Source organism: Podarcis filfolensis (assembly GCF_964270895.1).
Source record: "Podarcis filfolensis genome assembly, chromosome: 7".
Lineage (NCBI taxonomy): Eukaryota > Metazoa > Chordata > Lepidosauria > Squamata > Lacertidae > Podarcis > Podarcis filfolensis.
The window spans coordinates 19,430,305-19,445,768 of NC_139603.1; the positions used below are offsets into that span (position 1 = coordinate 19,430,305).

Consider the following 15,464-nt stretch of genomic DNA (forward strand, 5'->3'; position numbering starts at 1 on the left):
ATCACCTCCTCTATGGGTGCCACTAAGTGCCCTCTGTCTTTGAGCTCTTTGCTCTCCTACTTTTAAGGCTTGCCAGGTTCTGGGAGATGGAGGGTCTGGAAAGCTTAATAAGGAAAACATGTCAGTCAGGTGTTGGTCTGACTCTCCCATGATTTCTGAACTTTCCCCCTCATCTGCCTCTGAGCTGCTATCTCCCTCAAACCCCTGTTGTAAAACTATGCTGTCTTCCTCTTCCTCCTCCCTGGAAGAGTCAGGATGGGGAGACGGTCTCCACCATTCCTCCTCTGCCCAGTCTCTGAAAATTAATTTTCTTTAACAGTGGAAGCCAGTTTTCAGATTATACAAAGCTCTTCTTCAGGCTTTGATTATGAGAGCAAAAAATAAACATCCAATAGTCTAGATAGCAACAAAATGGGTAGTCAGGCTGATGGTTACCTGGTTGCAGACATTTACTGGCCATTGCTGTTGGCATGGAGATAGTCTAGGTTGAATGCAAACAGGCCATTCTGATGTCATGTGTGATGTCACAAAGAGGATATGCTTTAAGTCTTGGCAAAGCCAGAAACAGTTAACAGTCAGACTGCATCTCAGCCCTGTCAAGATGGATCTCCATAACAGGTGATGAATAGTTTTATTTGGGGATATATTAACTTTTACAATTGGGGGGAAAGTTTTAGATTGGTTTGCCAGTTGGCAACCCATCAAGTTGAGGCCAATAGATATACATTCATAACCCTGTACCCATCAAATAATCAACTTTATGTGTGACTTTGGGACTGATTCATACAACCACATTTCCTTTCTCAACTCTATAGCAGCTTTTTCTCTGTATTTGAAAAAAAGTAACAAAGGAGAAGATAAGGAACCAGGAATAAGATTTGGATGAGTATGGTGAGGATCTAAGCTTTAAAAGTGAGGGGGCTAGGAAGATAGCTTTGTGGTCCAGCATAGGAATGATGGGTGCTTCATATTATTGAATTCCTGTACCACAAAGAAGAAGACTTTGAGCTCTTTGCTCCTCTACTTTTAGGGCCCGCCAGGTTCTGGGAGATGGTGGGTCTGGAATGCTTTCTAATGATGATGTGTCAGCCAGCTGCTGCTCCGGCTCTGTCTGCTCCTCCTATCCCATGATTTCCCATGATTTCCCCTCCCTCAACCCCCTGTTGTAAATCTATATTGTCTTCCTCTTCCTCCTCCCTGGAAGGGTCAAGATGGGGATCTCCTCCACTGCTCAGTCCCTGACATAAGGGAATGCAAAGGAAGGCAGTGGAGGATTTAAACTCATTCTGCTGGCTTCCTAAAGGAGCAGAAAGTTGGGAAGCAGATGATGATGGAGCCAGCAGGAGCTAGAGGGAGGATAGAGAGCCAAGTGGCTTGAAAACTACAGATGTTGCAGCATTCCCCACCCTTACAGAACAGAACAGCCCTGAAGGAAGGTGCTGAATGATGCTTTCACAGTAAGCGGAGGTTTCCTATTTGTCATGGCTTTTTGTTGCCTGTGTTTCTTTGTGGCCATCTACTCTTCACCCAAAGAGAGCGAGTGCATTCACATGAAATTTGCAATTTTATATATGGATGCACATTTAGAAATAACTACCATAATTGAAACAGAAATTCAATATATCTCACCCCAGTAAGAAAGACTGTGACCAGGTGACATGTATGCCTGTTCTAGGTTGATCTAAAAATCAATGGGCAACTTCTTTCTTATCATTCTTTATTTTAAACTCAACTTGAATTTATCCGAAATTTGTATCTGCTGTAAGTTTACACCAGTTTATGCCAGATTGCTTTATGATGGCTTCTTGTGTATAGGATTGCTCCCTTAGTGAATCTGTGGTTGTTGTGAGACTTGATCTTGGGATTTCTGGGACTACATCTTATACTGTTTGCTGCTATGTTCTCTCCTGTTAAATTTGGGGTGGAAAGCACGCACGATTACATATTAAACTTATTTACGGAAATGGTAACATACATTTTATGTAATCAAGCAAGAAGCATTGATATTGGAAAGAAATAAAAAAGGGTGATAAAATTTAGCTTCACGAAATGTTGCTAGTACAGTTAGTAATAGGACAATTAAATTGTGTTGTAAAAATGTGTTTAGAGGTAAATGCTGAGCAATCCTTATCTACATGCAGATGGAATAAAAGGGAATACTTCATTGTCTTCTAAAGTCCTGGGAAAGTGAAATGTACCAATAAAACTATAGAATCCACCATAGGGATATCCAATATCCTTGAATATGTGAAATTTGAAATTTCAGTACACCTGTGTTTATTTCCTTTAACTGTTACTGCTTTTAAAAATTATAAGATTTAATCGGTTTTGGGAATTGCAGTGCAATCCTAACCGTATATAGTCCAACTGAATTCAATGGATCTTAGGTAAGTGGGATTAGGATTTCATCATTAGTGGTGGCTGCATCAGGAAATAAAATCTGGGAGTGCATAAAAGGGGCAGCATTTATTTCTAGGTGTTCCACATGTGAAGATCGCTGAAAGAAAAATAAAATATGTCAGATAGGAATCCAGCATGTGAGTTCCTTGTTTGCTGTGAGGGACTGGCAGGGCTCTGATGAGTGAGTAGCAGAGGTGGGGAGCAAGGCAGAGGCTGACTCAAGGGAAGGGATCAGTAATTTATTGGGTTTTGTGCCTCTTGCAAGGCAGGAGCCATGGCTGGAGGAAGAGGAAGAGTCAAAGCAGTTGGAGACTGGGGAGAAGGTGCAGGATGCTCTAGGAGCAGAGGAAGACAAGCCAACTGAGAGGGGTGGGGTGGTAGAATCCCCTCCATCCCATCCCAGGCTGTCTTTCAGGACCAGGAAGGGCTTGAAGGGGCAGAAACAGAGGCGACTTCTGCATAGGAGAAGTCACAGCTTGTTTGTGAATGCCCTATCAGGCAGGAGTACTTCAGTTTCAGTGGAGGCATGGTCACGCGGTTGTGCCAACAGTCCGGCTTGTAAGTGTGTGCTTTATCAATGACGAAATAAACTACTTACTCCCTTGGGGACTGAGGGTGCTCTGGAGAGATTGCAGCAACCCCAAATCTCTTCCAGCCATTGATTATGCAAGACACAGGGAGGAGATGCAGAATGTGGGGCATGAGCTAGGGCTAGAGGAAGAGGTGCAGGACACACTAGGAATGGAGGAAGAAAGGGTTCCCGAGAGGGGCAGACTGGTAGAATTCCATCTGCCCCCTTCTTCGTCAATAAACAATTAAACTACTGGCTGTTTATCCTCCTTGGGGTGGGTGCTCTCAGGGCACTTTGGAGGTGCTTGCCTGATGCTCTCCCATGGCACCACCCGTGGTAAAAAAAGGTGAGGTAAAGGATCCCTGGACGGTTAAATCCAGTCAAAAGCAACTATGGGATTGTGGCACTCATCTCGCTTTTAGGCCAAGGGAGTGTGGCGCTGTGGTCTAAACCACTGAGCATCTTGAGCTTGCCAATCAGAAGGTCAGCAGTTCAAATACCCACAAGGGGGTGAGCTCCCATTTCTCTGTCCCAGCTTCTGCCAACCCAGCAGTTCAAAAGCATGCCAGCGCAAGGAGACAAATAGATATCATTCCAGCAGGAAGGTAAACAGTGTTTCCGTGTGCTCTGGTTTCCATCACGGTGTTCTGTTGCATCAGAAGTGTTTTAGTCATGCTGGCCACATGACCCGGAAACCTGCCTGCAGACCACCCATGAGCCTTAATTAATTAAAGTTTAGTTGATAATGAGTGGTATCTTTTATTTGTTAAATGTGCCACGATGCAAATTGGTACTTAATTTCATTTAATTGATTTAATCTGTTTTTTATTTTTTAAAAAAAACACATGATTAATCAATTAAAATACTTTGAATGGTAGATGGTTCTGACAATCTTAATTGTATTTTTAATGAGTTTGGTTTAATCAAAGGCAAATTTGTGAACCTCCATTTCCATAGTAACCAAAATCCATTCTACTTCCCTAATCAACCACTGTTTAGATACTGGAAGACCAGCTGAGCAAGATGAATAATTTTAGTCCAGACTAAGAGGGTGAGAATTCGGAGCACTGGGATCTCTATCTACAGATCTTATAACATCGCCTTTCCCCTACCCTGTAGTGGAATTCCTTTATTAACATTGTTAATGACCAGTTTTTAAATGTCTTTGAGATATTTTGCACTTTACCAATGCACACATATTTAACCTACTTCAGAACCAACAGCTGCTTGTCACTTTCTGAAAAGCAGAAATGAGAACCTGCATTCTACTTGAAATGGAAAAGGCAAGCACAGAAAAGAATGAGAGATTTATAGATCAGTTGTAAGGATTATTATTATTATTATTATTATTATTATTATTATTATTATTATTATTATTAATACCCCGCCCCATCTGGCTGGGTCTCCCCAACCACTCTGGGTGGTTTCCAACAAAATATTAAAATACAATAAAACATCAGACATTAAAAACTTCCCTAAACAGGGCTGTCTTCAAGTGTCTTCTAAAAGTCAGATAGTTGTTTATTTCCTTGACATCTGATGGGAGGGCATTCCACAGGGTGGGCACCACAACCGAGAAGGCCCTCTGCCTGGTTCCCTGTAACTTCGCTTCTCACAGTGAGTGAACCACCAAAGGCCCTCGGAGCTGAATGATGGAGGTGGAGACAGAAATGGAGAACTTGTGGCCCACCCATGGCCATCTCAAGACAGTTTCTTGCCAGAAATGGACTATCAAATGGTACCATCACCACCTCAAAGTCAAAGTGCATGGTCCTCAGGGCTGATTAAATTATGTTGGCACATTTGGCAGAAAAATTGCCCAAGCAATTCTCTCGCTCCCAGGTAGTGAAAATAAAATAATTTAAAAATAGCCACTTGCTACCTTTTCATGGCAGCTCAAATAAGCTGCCAGAAGGAGTCACATTACTCCTTAATAGTGTGACCAGATATATGCCCTCCTGATGTTTTGCACTACAATGTGTGTGTTTAAAGCAAATGTGGATATTTTCACATTGGCAGGGAGAATGTGAATCCCCCTCCCCCGAAATTTGTTCTGACAGGATTTATAAAGTAGCCCATAAATGAGATACTTGGGCTACGCCGTCTAACGTTTTGTGCTTCTGCATGCATCCGGGTTCACTTAAGCAGATTGATATCTCCCTCATTTGTTTCTGGGCAGCCCTGTTTGGGCTCTAATTTTGTCGGCACTCAATCATTTTTCCACTGATATCTGTGGTCAGGTTACTATTGGAGGCAGTGCTAATTAGAAAGGAAACTTTTCTTCTCCCCAGGACTGATTATCAGCCACAGATAGGGGCATGCTTGTGTTGGCAAATAGATCAGATGCAAAATTAGGTACCAGAATAAATTTGGAGCCTTTTCTCAACCCAGACACAGGATGTTCACCAGACACTAAAGAGAGAGGAAAGATAAAGGAGGGAAATCTGTTTGAGAATGCCAGAGTCAAGAGGTGCATTTTTATTTTTTATTTTTCTACATTGATTTTAAATATTGCATCCATTCACCACAAAAAGAAAAAAAGGAAACACATCCAATACAAAGAAAATTTGACATATAGAATAAAGTTCTTCCATGCATTAAGACTTCCATCTTCCTCAGCATGGGTCCTTCATTTCCTTGGTAAAGGCATAACGTATGACATTTAACTTATCATAAATTATCTATAATCTTTATAGCATATGGTATTGCAGAAGTTAATCAAAGCATGTCAAAGATTTCATATGGGAACAATGTTCTTTTAAATATAATCTGTCTATATCCCATTCTTTCTTGAACTTTTGGTCTCTCTGGTTCCTAATTTTTCCTGTCATCTTTGCCAATTCTACATAATCAAATAATTTCTCCTGCCATTCCAATTTAGTTGGTATTTTATCTCCTTTCCACCATTTGGCTATCAGCATTCTCGCGGCAGTGGTTGCATACATAAAAACCCTCCTCCATTCCTTCAGAATGTCTGCAGCCATAATACCTAAAAGGAAGGCTTCTGGTTTTTTTTTTGGTTTTTTTTTTTTTGGATGAAAGTTAATTTAAACTTCTTCTTTTAGCTCATTATAAATCATTCCCCAAAAGTTCTTTATCTTTTTACATTCCCACCACATGTGGCACATTGTCCCCTCAGATTCTTTACATCTCCAGCAAAGGTTTGAATTAGTTTTTCTAAAGATACTTATATCCAGTTTAGGGTCAGCTGAAATGCCCCTTGACGGCTTTCCTGTCAGTATGGGGTTTTAGTCTTCCAGAAGTTGTTGGCCCTCTGGTCAGTGCCTGGGACCAAGTTTGTCTTCCATATTTCTTCTGCTCCCACAGAGTTGCTGAACCTCTTATCTCCCTATGAGGGAAGGCGAAGCAAGCTCATTATATCTGGTGGTCCGCCTAGCTGGAGTAGGCTGGTCTTCTTTATGCTGGTAGGAGTTATGGGTACAACCTTCCATGATATTTTGGGCCTCTGGCCAGTGATCACATAGTTGTCATTAATCTTCCAAGATCAAAGGATCTGGGTTAAGACATTTTACTCATACTTAAGGACTACGATCCTTTCTAGTATTCAATGGCATGTATTCTCTGCATATAAAACAAATGGGTGAAATGAAACATGAAGAAGAAATTGTCGCATTGATAATGACAATAATAATTCAGCCAAAAGATTGCATCTGATATCCTTCCACTAAGATTTCCCAAGAAAAATCTGATTCATTTGTGCAAATTGAGTAGAAACATAGAAGTCAGAAGATGTGAAAACACTCATTATTTTCCATAAATATTTATGGGATGTAATATTTATGCAACAAAGACATGGGGCAGTTTCATCACTCTATGGGAAATAATCTGAAATTGATTTTATCCTCTTAATGTAATGCGCCAGTTTTCACGTTTAGTTGTTCTTGGGTGGAACTAACAATTTGAAGGCAGCTTGAGAACTTGTAATAAAAAAGGCAAGGCTTACTTAAGATAAATATGGATATTAATTCTGCCACATCCAGAGTCTCAATAAATGCATTTACTTTTTACATGATCTAATTTTATAAAACATTTGGAGAGACTACAGAAGGAGAGATGGCTCTAAGCAACAAATATGATTTTTTTTATATAACTGCTATCATGTAGCTATGCCTCTCTCTATAACTTCTTTTGGAATGGGTTTCATATTACTTTTTGCCAGCCGTTTGACTGAGCAGGATTGATGGTGTAATCAAAAGGAAGACTGCCACAGATGGAAGCCAGAAGCAGTTCTTTTAATCTGCTTTGTTTCTCAAATGTAGACCTGGCTGGTAAGTATCGAGGATGCGCTAAGGGGAAGCTCTGTTTCTTTTAGAATTATGTTTGTACAAGACCGACAATTTTATTTTAATATTCACAGTGCCTTGGGAATTGGCAAATGAGAGCGATGCAGGCAAGTTGCAAGAACCCGATGGAGGAAGTCAGCTTATTTTTGGAATGTAAAAACAAAACAAAAAAGAGCCTAGGATGACCAACTTTTCATATCAAAATTTCGGAGACTTGGATGGGGCTGTGAACTTGCCAAGAAGTGCCTGTCACAGTAGAGCCATTGGTAAGCTCTGCTGAGGCTGTCTGATGTAATGGCTGCCCCCAAACCAGAGTTGAGGGGAGAGGAGGCCTCACAGAGGAGCCAATGGAATGATATATTGATGATATAAGGCACATCATGGGTGGCTTGACTATTTTACTTGAGTTGTTTGCTCTGTATATATGGCATTTTCATACTCTCCAGTGGATGGCATAGATTCTATTGATCTGTAGTTGCTGAATGTCATGTATGGTGGGGGACTTGCATGGAAGTAACAGCCTGGATAGGATGGGATGGGAAAGGAGAAGCTTGTGTGTGAAAGAAAGAGAGGAGTCTGGGATATTTAAGGCGGTTGGATGGTGTCTTGTAACACCTCCTTGCAACCCCTGCAGACAAGCTGGAAGCAAATATATCACTCTGCTTTCTTTTGGACCACATCAGTGAGGTCATCATCTGGGCAACCTAGGACTTCCATATTCGCTGCCGAGGCTTACGCCCCACAGAGGTCACTTTGGTGCTGCTAATGTAGCAAAAACCATGCAAGAGTTGTGAGTTACAGTCTCTGCAGCAACAGCAGGCACTTGTCATGGGCCAGGAGTTGGCTTCACCTGCTGAGCAGCAGCCTGAAGGAGCAGAAGGCAAAGTGACTCCACCTACTGCTGATTAGCCTTCTTACTCCTGATGTGAACCAGATGACTTCAGCTTTCTTCAGCAGGGTTTCCAGCCTCAGTCAGTTGCTGGAAACAACATTTGTAGTTCCTGGCCAGACCTTGCTGCTTCTTGTGACCTTGGACCCTCGACTTTCTTGACCCCTGGATCATCTGACTACGTGTACTGAGATACTCCTGACCTCAGGACTGGACTCAACCTTTCATATGGACTCTGCCTCCAAGCACGTTCCCCCCTGAGACTTGGCTGGTTGGCCATTGCTGGGAGCACAGGACTACAACAGTGCTGTGATTCACCAATGGTTTGACTTCTTTCCCAGAGGCACAGTCAATTGTCTCTTGAGACAGATGGATGTCAACAACAGCTATAAGTAGCAATTCTTGCCAATATATTATGGGTGGAGAAAAGGGTTTAATCCCTATCCATTGTCCTATATCCAGGAATTTGTGTGTGTGTGTGTGTGTGTGTGTGTGTGTGTGTGTTGCCTGCATTGATCTCTGGATTTAGAATCCCTGGCGAAACATTTTGTCCATTTTCATCACTGCCACATTTAAGAACTCAATGTGCTTGATAATAACTGCTGTCAAATAAGAACTCTAAGGTCAGGTATATTTTCCCCTTTTTAAAGAAGCCAGGTGAACTGACAAATTGACAACATTTCCCACGAGTCACACAGACAGCAATTTAACGCCAATATAAGTTCTGTATAACTCAGTGAAATTGAATTCCACAATCAACATTTTGTGACATTTTAATTTTAAAATTTGCATGGAACACTGTTTTCTAGCACTCTACCCATTCCTTAAAACCGTCAAAAGTTACCCTGATGATAGACACATTTATACTTATTTCCTCCAAATATCCTTAATATCACTTTGTGGTAATGAGCTTTCGTATAAAGAGTGTACTTGATTTACATAATGCATGCTCTTCTGCTGTATTCTTTTTCATTTGCTCCAAAATAAAAATAAGTGACGCCTGAAATTGCAATTTTTGCTCTTTCATCCACTACAGTTTAAACTGTATATTCTGGCCTTTTGGGGGAATAGAAATAAATATATTTCTATAAAAGTTTGTACGTGCAGGCACATGTGTTTTTCCATTTCCAGATAGATCACAATTACCTTATATTGCCTGCAAAGTCTTTTGGTCCCCCAAATTGACCAAAATCAACCAGACATTCATGCTTGTCTTTTTACTGTTGCCATCCATCAACAGCCAAATATTATCTAGGCTTGTTCTCATTTGAATAGAATCTAAGTTACTCTCTGCTATGAGTATATTTCTAAACTGTTTAGGGACTATGTGATTGTTCTCCTCGTTTCAGACATAGCACAATGTCTATGTATTTGACACTCCAATTTCCCTTATATAGATACAAAGTGATTTACTTGTCAAATTTACATCAAAACCTATGTACCTCAGCGAGATCCAAAATGATTTTGCTATTTCCTCTGCATACATTTGCTTCCTGTGAAGGCTTGCTGTCTTTTTCTCTCTCGTTTGAGAGTCTGGATTTGAATACAAAGACTTGGCCATTTCGACAGCTCTCGGAAAGGTTTCCTTGCAAAGAGAGATGGATTGCAGACTCAGACTGTAAAAAGGGGGGTTAAGTGGACTTATTGGGGTTGCAAGAAATGAGATTAGTACAATTGTTTAATTCTGTAACTGAATTTCGTTTCACCTTGGTTGTTCCAGGCCAGCAGCTGGGATCAATGTAAGTATTGATGCCCGTAGTTGTCTTTTCTTTAAACTATTTTCCTCACTTTCTACAGGGGTATCCCATAGTCTAGATTGCTTGGCTTCTTTTTTATTTCATAGCAACTGCTCCTGTTTTGTTGGGTCTGTATATCAGTAATTCTCAAAGTTCCTCTTGATACCAAACTTAACCCCTCTAAAACATTATAGCTGCCCCTAGTTTTCAGTTTCCCAATACATTTCCCTGGTAGCATCTAGTGAAACAAAGAAACAATGTAGTGTCACCATAATTGCAATCCACCCACTCCAATTCATTAGCTGTGGGGTGTGAAGAAATTGACTGAAATGCTGTCACATCAGAACTATATCTTATGAGCTATTAACAGGGAAATATGTGGGTCTAATGTAAGCATGCATCCTCTGTAGCTGCAGACCCTTAATCTCCGCACACTCCAGCAAGGTCTCTGGAACATTCCTGCACACTCACACAAACAAATTAAAAGTCTCTCTTCAACCCCTTTCCCCTGCCCCACAGCTGTGCAATAATCAGATCTAAAATAAGGACTTTTTTGGGGGGGGTGTCTTGACTTAAACCTATTGACAAACCATTTATGGTGCAGAATTCAGCGGCCGGGTTGCTCACCGGAGCAAGACGGTTTGAGCATATTATACCAATCCTGGTCTGACTGCACTGGCTACCAATTAGTTTCCGGACCCAATTCAAAGTGCTAGTTTTGACCTATAAAGCCTTAAAGGGCTCAGGACTGCAATACCCCAAGGACCGTCTCTTTCCATATGAACTTACCTGGACCCTGAGATCATCTTCTGAGGCCCCCCTTTGTGTTCCCCCTCCTCGAGAGGTCCAGAGGGTGGTAACATGAGAAAGGGCCTTCTCTGCAGTGGCTCCCCGTCTGTAAAATGCTCTCCCCAGGGACGTTCATCTGGTGCCTTCATTATACACCTTTAGGCGCCAGGCAAAAACGTTCCTCTTTAACCAGGCCTTTGGTTGATCTGATTTGTAGCCTATGCCCTCTTAAAATGTATTGGGGGGGGGCTATTGGGTTGTTGTTTTTATCTTTATTGGGTATTTTGTGGTTTTATATCTTGATTTTATTCTGTGAACCCACCTGAGACCCCCGGGTATAGGGCGGTATATTAATCCAATAAGAATAATAATTTCTAGAACCCCCAAAAGTTTGAGCTAAAGGATTCATCTCCCAGGTTCAGGTTTGTCTGCCCAAAGTTCTGGACATCTCTTCTGTGATTAACGTCTCCATGTCCTGTTACACAGAATTCCTAAGCGGTTTTCATTTGGCCCAGTATTCATGAATCAGGCCCTCTTAAAGCTTTGCTATGTTCTGACCTTGCTGCAAGCCTGCTTTATTTCTCAGCAAAACTCTCTTCAATTACGAAGTCAGTCCTAAAAACGATCTGTTTGTTACAGCCATTCCTGGAGCTTCTGAAATCTTTTCAACAAGTCATTGGGCCCAGTAATGGAATACTTTTCATGTTAACAGAGGGTGCTCCTTATTTGTATGGCATTTGAGACTCATCAAATGGAATGCTTCTAGACCATTGTATCCATTTGCTGCTGCAATCCAGCAACCATTTGAGCTCTTGTGTGTACTAAAAAGTTTGTTTTTTTATCGCAGGTGCAGTTTTTCAGCTTTAAAATGGGAAATGGGAGTCTAAAATTCCAGATTGAGTGATAATATTCTTTATGCCATTATTCATAAAAGATTCCCCCTCTTACATAAAATTTCAGTGGCATTTAATTTGGCCATGCATTTCAAATAGCATATAAACTAATAGTGTAGAACAAAAAGAATGTAATGAGCTGGTGTTCATTGCTGGGATGCATTTACGATTGTATGGAACTTACAATTGCCACTATCTTTTTTTTAAAAAAAAAGAAAAAAAGATAAAAAAAGATAAAAGATAAAGATTTGTTTATTTGGAAGGATTTTTGACATCCCACCCCCTTAAAATATAGTGCAATCCTGGACATTTGTTTAGTCGTTTATACGTGTCTGACTCTTCGTGACCCCATGGACCAGAGCGTGCCAGGTCCTCCTGTCTTCCACTGCCTCCAGCAGTTTGGTCAAACTCATGTTGGTAGCTTCAAGAACACTGTCCAACCATCTTGTCCTCCGTCGTCCCCTTCTCCTTGTGCCCTCAATCTTTCCCAGCATCAGGGTCTTTTCCAGGGAGTCTTCTCTTCTCATGAGGTGGCCAAAATATTGGAGCCTCAGCTTCAGGATCTGTCCTTCCAGTGAGCACTCAGGGCTGATCCTGGACATTAAGCAAGCTGAATTCAATGTGAATTCCAGATAAGGCAGTACCATATATGGCAATGGTTTTCAACCAGTGTGCTGTGGCAATTCTTGCTAATATATTACAGGTGGAGAGAAGAGTTTAATCCCTATCCATTTTCCTAAATCCAGGGTGCCTTGAATGGTAGCCGGGTGCTGCAGGCAACACTGGCCTCTGTCCCTCTTTCCTTCCCTCCCTCCTCTGATGCCCTCTCCCATCTCTGCCTCCCAGTGGCTTGCACAGCTGTTTGTTTCAGCAGTCCTGGCTACAAGCTCTGCAGGCAAATGGTGCCTCTGGGGATGGTCACAGGGTACTGGTTGCCAGAAGCTGAGGAGGCCTCAAAGTAAGCAAGCAAGCGGGTGGGGGAGCCCAACCAGCCAGTTCGCCAGCCCCTTGATTTTGGGAATGGACGAACATGTTCCAGGCCCCTGTAGGGCAGTGTGAGGAGGCACCTCTCTTTGTGGCAGAGGGGCAGCTCAGAAACCAGGGGCGACAGCAGCAGCTGCCCAGAGGACTCCGAAGAAGAAGAAGAAGAAGAAGAAGAAGAAGAAGAAGAAGAAGAAGAAGAAGAAGAAGAAGAATTTGGATTTGATATCCCACTTTATCACTACCTGAAGAAGTCTCAAAGTGGCTAACATTCTCCTTTCGCTTCCTCCCCCACAACAAACACTCTGTGAGGTGAGTGGGGCCGAGAGACTTCAGAGAAGTGTGACTAGCCCAAGGGCACCCAGCAGCTGCATGTGGAGGAGCGGGGAATCGAACCCGGAGAAAGGAGAGGAACCCAAGGACAAGTGAGAGGAGAAGAGGCTGAGGGAGCACTCCACAAGGGAGGGTGTTTGAAAAGGGGTGAGAGGTTGCCAGCTCTGCAAGCAAGGGGTGACATAACTGGGCTCCTGAACCCTACAGGGGTGCCCCAAAAAGAATGTAGTTGGTCAAGGGAGCCACGGACCCCCCAAAAGGTTGAAAACCTCTGGGACATGGAATGCCTCTGCATGAGAGCTATGTTTGCTTCTCTTCCACAAGATTCATGACTGAGGGCTTATACACACACCTGCCAATTGCTTGGTTCTTTCCAGACACAAGTCCATGCTTTAAAGCGGGAATTGAACTCGTTCATCCCACTGGCTGCACTGTTTCCTTTCAGAGTGTGACATCACACTTAAGACTTAATGACTACGTTCTTCAAAATAAGCTAAAAAAAGGTAAAAGACCCCTGGGCAGTTAAACCCAGTCAAACGTGACTATGGGGTCCAGAACTCATCTCACTTCAGACCGAGGGAGCCGGCGTTTGTCCACAGACAGCTTTCCAGGTCATGTGGCTAGCATGACTAAACTGCTTCTGGTGCACGGAGGACTGTGATAAGTGCCAGAGCACACGGAAATGCCGTTTTACTTTCCCACCACAGCGGTACCTATTTATCTACTTGCACTGGAGTGCTTTCAAACTGCTCGGTTGGCAGGAGCTGGGACAGAGCAACGGGAGCTCACCCCATCACAGGGATTCGAACCGCCAACCTTCTGATCGACAAGCCCAAGAGGCCCAGTGGTTTAGATCACAGTGCCACCCGCTCCCTAAAAAAAAAAGCAAAAAAAAGCTAACATTTATTTAGCGCATATTAATCTGTTTAATCTAAATTAAATGCATTGTTAAGTGTGTTTGGGACACGTCATTTAGAGTGTTAACCTTTGAACAAAAGAGCTAACTAGTTTCACATGAAATGCAAATGCCTACAGCTAATTATCAAGTGTAATTGCATATGCTGGCGAAGCTGTGCTGATCTTTTCCCTGAGATATCATTTCCAGCAAACACACAGATAGACATCTATTTGCTGGTAATGAATTTCTGGATGTCGCACTTCCATGGCTAATGAACCAAGATAAAGATAAAAGGAGAAAATGAGGACAGGAGGGCAGAAACCTTGCAGAGCAGGCTTGATCCACAACTGAAAACAACCACTTTTGGAGGGTGATTTTTTTAATTATTATTTTTTGCAAATGTTAATGTTGAGCACCTAAATAAGATGATCTCTTGGCCAGACTATGCCAAGCACACAAATTACACGTGGGTGTTTATTTTTTTGGGGGGGTATTAGGTTGTTGTTTTTATTTTGATTATGTATTTTGTGCTTTTATATTTTGATTTTATTCTGTGAACCTCCCTGAGGCCTGCAGGTATAGGGCAGTATATGAATTCAATAAATGAATAAATAAAAGTTTTAAATACCACTGCTTTCTGTGGTGTGTGCATTCGTGTGTTCAGTGTTTTGAAAGAAAAACCACAACAACTGGAGGTTTAATTTCTACAAACCAAGGAAATTGGAAAGTCAGGTTGATAGGGTTCCCATATTTCAAAAAGTCCGGACACAAAAGTTGTTGAACTTTTTTTTTTCTTTTGCATAGTTATTGAGCTTCTTCTGCAAATTCTCAAAAAAAAAAATAATGAAGTTTTTGACCTATTTTTATTGAAATTCGCCAAAATCTACACCTCCGACATGGGTTGCCGTATGTCCAGATTTCCCCATACATTTCAGCGATTTCCACCCAGTGGAATGACCAACTCCTGGCTATGTCTGGGAAATTCCAGATGTATAGCAACCCTAAAAGCTGATGTCTTAGCAGACATGCCCAATGATCAGCAGGGATGTTGTGCAGTGCCACAAAATGTGCTTGCTTGCCACTTGCCCTTCATGCACCCACACTTTGCCTTGGTCTTTCAGGCTCAAATCCAGATGGAGAGGAGGGAGTGCCAAGAATGCCTCAGATTGTTAAACAGAGGATACTTCAACCGTCTGGTGCTTGCTCCTGGAGGAGAAATCCCATTTGGCATAAACTAAAGGTAAAGGTAAAGGGAGCCCCTGACCATTAGGTCCAGTCGTGACCAACTCTGGGGTTGTGGTGCTCATCTCGCTTTATTGGCTGAGGGAGCCGGCATACAGCTTCCAGGTCATGTGGCCAGCATGACTAAGCCGCTTCTGGCGAACCAGAGCAGTGCACGGAAAGCCGTTTACCTTCCCGCCGGAGTGGTACCTATTTATCTACTTGCACTTTGACATGCTCTCAAACTGCTAGGTTGGCAGGAGCAGGGACTGAGCAACGGGAGCTCACCCCATTGCAGGGATTCAAACTGCCGACCTTCTGATCAGCAAATCCTAGGCTCTGTGGTTTAATCCACAGTGCTACCCGCATCCCTATAAACTGCAGAGACGTGTTCAAATGAAGCAGAGGTTATTCACATACCCTGCAAGTGTCCCTATTTTCCAGGCACA

At 42.3% G+C, this 15,464-nt stretch overlaps 1 long non-coding RNA gene across 4 annotated transcripts in view; it reads left to right on the forward strand.

The window, feature by feature from the left end:
- Positions 1-478: 478 nt before the first annotated feature.
- LOC310767262 overlaps positions 479-15,464 on the forward strand; it is a 31,215-nt gene continuing 16,229 nt past the window's right edge. For 3 of the 4 annotated variants that reach the window (XR_014550811.1, XR_014550812.1, XR_014550813.1), the window contains exons 1-2: positions 479-618; positions 14,916-15,034. This is a non-coding gene — a long non-coding RNA (uncharacterized lncRNA). Of the gene's footprint in view, positions 619-6,047; positions 6,397-14,915; positions 15,035-15,464 lie in introns of those variants that run through there. The other variant, XR_014550814.1, reaches the window with a different exon arrangement.